Consider the following 6,360-nt stretch of genomic DNA (forward strand, 5'->3'; position numbering starts at 1 on the left):
CACTCTCTTGTCACATGTACACACAACTTTTTCGATCGTTATGTACATAGGCCATACATCAAACGTCAGACGAGAGTACAGCCTTGGATGCTCAACGACCGTATACTAACAGCAGAAAGACAGGCAGAGGCAGACGGCCTTGCATGTCAGAGATCTCCTAACCCCGACACTCTACGGCAATATCAAGAATCAAATTTCGCCTTGGTAACCATACAACAGTGTGCTGACGCCTGGAACGAATTCACTAATGACGGTGGATCTACTCGCCAAGGCAGCCTGCGAGCAGCCCTCACCTGCAGCTGACGCTTCACCTAGTTCCCTCTCATTCTACAGACGCAAGATACGTGCTGCAGCTCATTTGCCTATCGTACACCGGAGGAATATCGAGCGACCTTCGAGTGTGACCATTCAGCACTATGATCACTTTGCCAATCGCCCCCACAAGTATCGCCGCCGAGAAATCTTAAAGGCTGCGTTTCCACCGAGCGAGTCCAGGCCGATTCTCGCCAAATGTTGTTAATTTGAATGGCTAGAAGGAGACTTTGCTTGCAGCATTCTAGACTTCCCTAAGAACACTTCAACAATCTGTCTGACATTCGTAAAGGTTTGGCTCCTTTCATTTTCTCAGTATATGACGCAAAGGCAATTTGACTTCTGAAAATTGAAAAAACGAAAGATTGTAACCGACGTCGTTTATACTTAAACGAACTCACGACGGTTGAGGAGAATCAGCCGAGACTCGCTCGGTGGAAACGCAGCCTTACTAGTTAGAAGACATAATGTGGTATCTGCTTGACTTAGATTAGGCTACAGACCAGTGTGGCAGGTGAGCGAGACAAGAGACATACCTCAATTTTCTTCCTGTAAACTGTGGGACTTGCCCAATGCAAACAACCTTCAGTATTATAGACATAGACATAGAAGGGTCCCGGAAGAGGCTATTGAGCCTGTGACTCCGGCTCTAAATGACTAAAACTTAGGTCATCTGGGGTCTAGTGGTCACTGTGGTCTAGGTGTTTGTTATTTATTTGAGCTGTGTAATCGAATATTTGATCTTGATGTTTCCATACACTATCCAATCTCTTTTCAAAACTCACAACTGAATTTGCATTCACAACATGATCAGGAAGACTATTCCAGTTGTTCACAACACGACTGCAGAAAGTGAATTTCCTGACGTCCAATCTTGGGCGCTGCTTGTAGATCCTCTTGGTGTGTCCTCGAGTCACTGAACCGGCAAGTTCAATAAATAATCCCCTGCTCACTTCACTATCATATGAATTGTTCACAATTTTAAAAGTTTCTATCATGTCCCCTCTTGATCTACGGTATGATAGTGTAGGAAGGTCTAATTTCCTCAATCGTTCAGGGTAAGGCAAATCCTTCAGGCTAGGGACCAACTTTGTTGCTCTTCTTTGAACTGCTTCCACAGCCTCAATGTCCTTTTTCTTGTATGGACACCATACCTGATTAGCGTATTCCAAATGTGGTCGGACTAGTGCAGTGTATAATGACTTGAATATGGTCTCGTTCAATGTTACGAAAGTTCTTCTTATTAGCCCAACTAGTCTATTTGCCTTATTGATTTTCTCAGCCAAGTGTGCTGTGAACTTCAGCTCGTCATCAATTACAACTCCCAGATCCTTCTCTACTTTGATTCCTGTCAATTCTTCTTCCATAGAATATTTCCTATTGTCCACATTTGATTTCCCGATTCTCATCACATAGCACTTCTTGGGATGAAATCTGTGGTAAGTGCCAAACACGCAGTATTTTGGTAGAAGTTTATTGCGGAGATCTACACACAAGTAAGACAGGAAGTGATCTGTCACAAGCGAATGCTTGGGGGGCCTAGCTGGGCATTAAGACGCGCCCGTGGCCTACTTTCTGTTACATTGTTGCTAGGCGGGAAAAAGATTGGGCAAAACAATACATACTAACATATCTAGGTATATACATAGAAATATACAGCAACAAGAGAACAATTACATATAATGATGAATATGCATGCAAAATGGTTAAGGGTAACATATATTTAGTTCCTTAATTCTACGACGTGTACAATTGGCATAGACGCATACGCGTTTAGCGTACGCCTAATGACGTATATATATTCGGTTATATAATTATGTATAGGGCACTTATATAATGTAATGACTACATAGGCTTACTTATACAATACATTTACAATAGATATATGTTGATATTAAGTACTCATGTATAATAAAGAAGTATGACATATACATTAAAGGAGATACATATACAATAAATATATACAATAATTAAGTAAGGAAGGGCTTGGCTACATTACTCCCCCCTTGAGAGTGTAGCGTCAGTGAAGAAAGTCTTTAGTAGTAGTAAAAATCAGATTTATTGTGAAATCTCACTTTTCTGCCCGCACGACTTATGTACGGGAGAGCGGAAGTATGAGGGAGGGAGGGAGGGGAAGAGGTGATAGGGTGGCCAAGGACATTGGCATCAGTTGTGGGTGGTATGACGCTGGAAGTGTCAGAAGTGTACGAAGTAGGAACAGGAGGAGTGGAAGGTGTTGAGGGTATGTCTGGGGTTACATGGAGACGGGTCTTAGGGCGAGGAGAAACTGGGAGGAAAGCTGGTTTCAAACGATCAATGGAAACTGAGGTTTCGCCTTGAGGTAGTTTAAGGATGAAGTACTTAGGTTCACGTCGAATGACGTCATATGGACCAGAGTACGGAGCCTCCAAACTCTTACGAATTCTGTCGACTCGTAACCAAACTTTAGAGCAAGAGTGAAGGTCGTGAGGGAGATAGGGTGGAGGTGGTGTATGGCAGTCACCGGATGCGAGATCTTGGAAATTGACAGACTGCATTTCCTTGATGAGACGGAGGATGGTTGTGTCATCCGAGGAGTGGGTGTGTTCCTGAGTAATGGCGACAGAAGGGCATAACATATGAGCGCCAGTAACGGCGGTAAATGGGGGAAAATTTGGTGACGTGAGGTGTCATGCGATAGCCAAGAAGGACGATAGGTAAGGAGTAAAACCAGTTATCTTGCCTAGCGCGAAGAGCTGATTTCAGAGAACGGTGGAAACGTTCAATCATGCCGTTAGCTTGAGGGTGATAACTAGTAGTACGCATATGGTGGAAACCAATGATAGATGAAAGCTTAGAGAAAAGTTCACTCTCGAATTGGGAACCTCTATCCGTGATGACATGAAGTGGAACACCGAAACGGCATATCCAGCCATTCACAAAAGAGATTGCTACAGAAGTGGCAGTAGTGTCAATGAGGGGAATTGCTTCAGTCCAACGAGTAGCTCGATCAATGCAAGTCAACAAGTATTTGTATGGGAGAGGGTAAGGATAGTTAGGAAGAGTAGCAGGGGGCAACGGTCCTACAATGTCGATGTGTACCGATTGGAAGCGGTCAGTAGGAATAGATATAGGAGAAACAGGAGAGGAAGTGTGGCGGGTAGTCTTAGACTGTTGACACCTAAGGCATTGTCTTACAAATGTCTTTACATCTCTGTCAATGTGTGGCCAGAAGTAACGTTGTTTGACCAACTTAGAGGTGGACTGAACACCAGGATGAGAAAGGTTATGCAAAGAAGAGACTACGTCATTACGTAAGGGTAATGGAACAAAAGGTCGAGGAGTGTTAGTAGAGGTATCACACCAGAGTGTTAAATCAGAGGGTAAAGTGAATTTAGAGAGTCTAGGCTTGAAAGTTTCCAGTTCGTCATCTGTTGTCTGACTTTGAGCGATGCCACTTAAGTCAAAAGCGTCGAGTGTAACAGCGCATGACGTGCGAGATAAGCAATCAGCGATGACGTTAGTGTCGCCACGAATGTACTCGACTGAAGAAACGTATTCAGAAAGAACAGAGAGTTGTCGTTGTTGTCTGTCAGTTTTAGCAAGAGATTTAGAGTAAAAGGCAGCTACGAGGGGTTTGTGGTCAAGAAATAGGGTAACTGTATGTCCGTCAATGAGAGTCCTGAAATGCAAAACTGCGAGGTAAGCAGCTAATAACTCGCGGTCGTAGGTGGAATAGATGCGTTGTGCGTCAGAGAGTTTCTTCGAGTAGAATCCTAGGGGCGTTGGCTCGCCGTCTATAACTTGATAGAGAGCGGCGCCAACGGCTAGGCTTGAACTGTCAGTCACGAGTTGGTAGTTTGTCGGTAATAGGGAAGGGTAAGCTAAGGTTGGACAGTCCAGTAAGGCTTGCTTCAAATTATTGAAGGAGTCCTTTGCTGCGTCAGTCCAAGTGAGACACTTTGAAGAAGGATATTGTTTAAGAAGCTCAGTAAGGGAATAGGCTACGGTTGCAAAATTAGGAATCATGGGCCGAATTTTTTTTATCATACCCATGAAACGGCGCAAAGCCTGTGAAGTCTGAGGCAGAGGGAAATCGGAAATGGCCGTGGTGCGGTCTTTAGGTGGCTTAATCCCTTGTGAGCTAATCTCGTAACCGAGAAAGGTAAGATTTGACTTGAAAAATTGACATTTGTCAAGAGAAAGTCGCATGTTATGCTGAGCCAAAATAGAAAGAACAGTTTGAACATCTGAAATATGTTCTTCAAGGGTCTCACTAGCAATCAGTACATCATCAAGGTACGTAAACGTGTTGTTTACGTTAGCTAAGAGGGTATCTATAAAGCGCTGAAATGTGGCTCCGGCATTTTTCAATCCAAAGGGCATGTACAAAAATTCAAATAAACCAAATGGCGTGCATATCGCAGTCTTAGGAATATCTTGTTCAGCTACAGGAATCTGCAGATATGCACGTTGTAAGTCTAACTTAGTGAATATAACCTTATTCTTAAGTGACATGGTGAGAGAGCGCAAGTGTGGTATGGGATATTTGTCATTTACAGTTACATTGTTGAGACCTCGGTAATCTCCGCAAGGTCTCCAGGAATGTGGTTCTTTCTTGGGAACCAAATGAAGGCCCAAGGTGAGTTGGAGCGTCGTATGATCCCTGCATTAAGCAAAAATTGAAACTCATCCTTAGCAGCTTTGAGCTTCTCACCTGTCAATGGCCTTAATTTACAGGATATAGGGGAAGAATCACCTGTATCAATATGATGATAGGTTGTAGTTTCTAATGGTGGAGGATCAGACAGTTGTCGGGGCGCGGTAAGTACGGGGAATTTTGAAAGAAGAGCAATGGCTCTTGAATCAATATCCCCATAATGTACCGCATGTGAAGAGATAGGGAGAGGAGAAGCCTTAAGGGGAATGGTGCATGCAGTGGAAGGATCAGAGAGGAGGCGATTTCTACAATCAACTACTAGTGAATTATGGGTTAAAAAATCGGTACCAAGAATTGGGCGGACAACATCAGCAACGACGAAGGACCATGGGAGAGAACGTCTGATACGTACGACTTCGCCGTACGTACGAATACGGGTACCGGAAGCAGTAGTAAGTTGTACTACCGTGGAACGGAGCAGTGGAGTTAAACTTGGGTCATAGGGAATGAGCGAGACTTGAGAACCGGTATCTATAAGGAATTCATAGTTCTTGCAACCTATAGTGGCACTAATGACGAGAGGCAGTCCTGCGGTTGCAAGGGATACTTCTACAGACTGCCCATCAAGTTTCCCGACGTGTTAAGCTGAGGTCCTGGGGATGAAGAACGTGAGTTAGGTCGTGAACTGGGCAACACGTTAGCACTAGTGTGGGACAATATGCACCATTGTTTGCAAGTTCTAGCACTGTTGCCGTAGAAGAGGTGGTAACGGCACACTCGTGGTCTTTGACCGTCATAGAAGGGAGTTAATCCGAGTGGAAAGGTAGTGGGTGTTGAAACACGTGTAGTGGGGTTACCACTACGAAACACTTGCACACTATCACCACGCGGATCCCTTGGCACAGGCTTGTTCACCGATGACGCACTTATCCCTTTGTTTCCGTGGCCATGGGCCATGAGAGTATCAGCAACACGGGCCAACTCATCAAGGGAACCTGCGTGTGTAACAAGTAGTGGTCGTATGTCACTTGGCACTGCACGTAAAAACTTTAGGCGGATGAAGTCGTCGTCGACACCGAGTTGCTTACCTATGGTGCGAAGTTCTCGTAGGAAGGTCGTCGGCTTATCATACATGATATTGTTCTGGTGGACCAAGGCATCGAAGAGTTCCGGCGGAGACCTGGTAAGGACGTCGATTAACGCCTTCTTCAAGCGGTCGTAGTCACCGGAAGTAACGACATCGTCGTCGAGCTGGTTGAGCACAGGGATGGTTAAGTTCGCAAGTGCATGGTTGAACTTAGTTTGGGGGACGGTTATGTTAGCTAGTGCAAATTGCGCCTCTAGCAACGAAAACCATCTTGCAGGCGATGCTTCGTCGAATGGTGGAGGTCGAACAGCGACGGCGGCGG

This window comes from Oratosquilla oratoria, chromosome 25, assembly GCF_046742065.1.
Source record: "Oratosquilla oratoria isolate Oo_2021 chromosome 25, ASM4674206v1, whole genome shotgun sequence".
Classification (NCBI taxonomy): Eukaryota; Metazoa; Arthropoda; class Malacostraca; order Stomatopoda; family Squillidae; genus Oratosquilla; species Oratosquilla oratoria.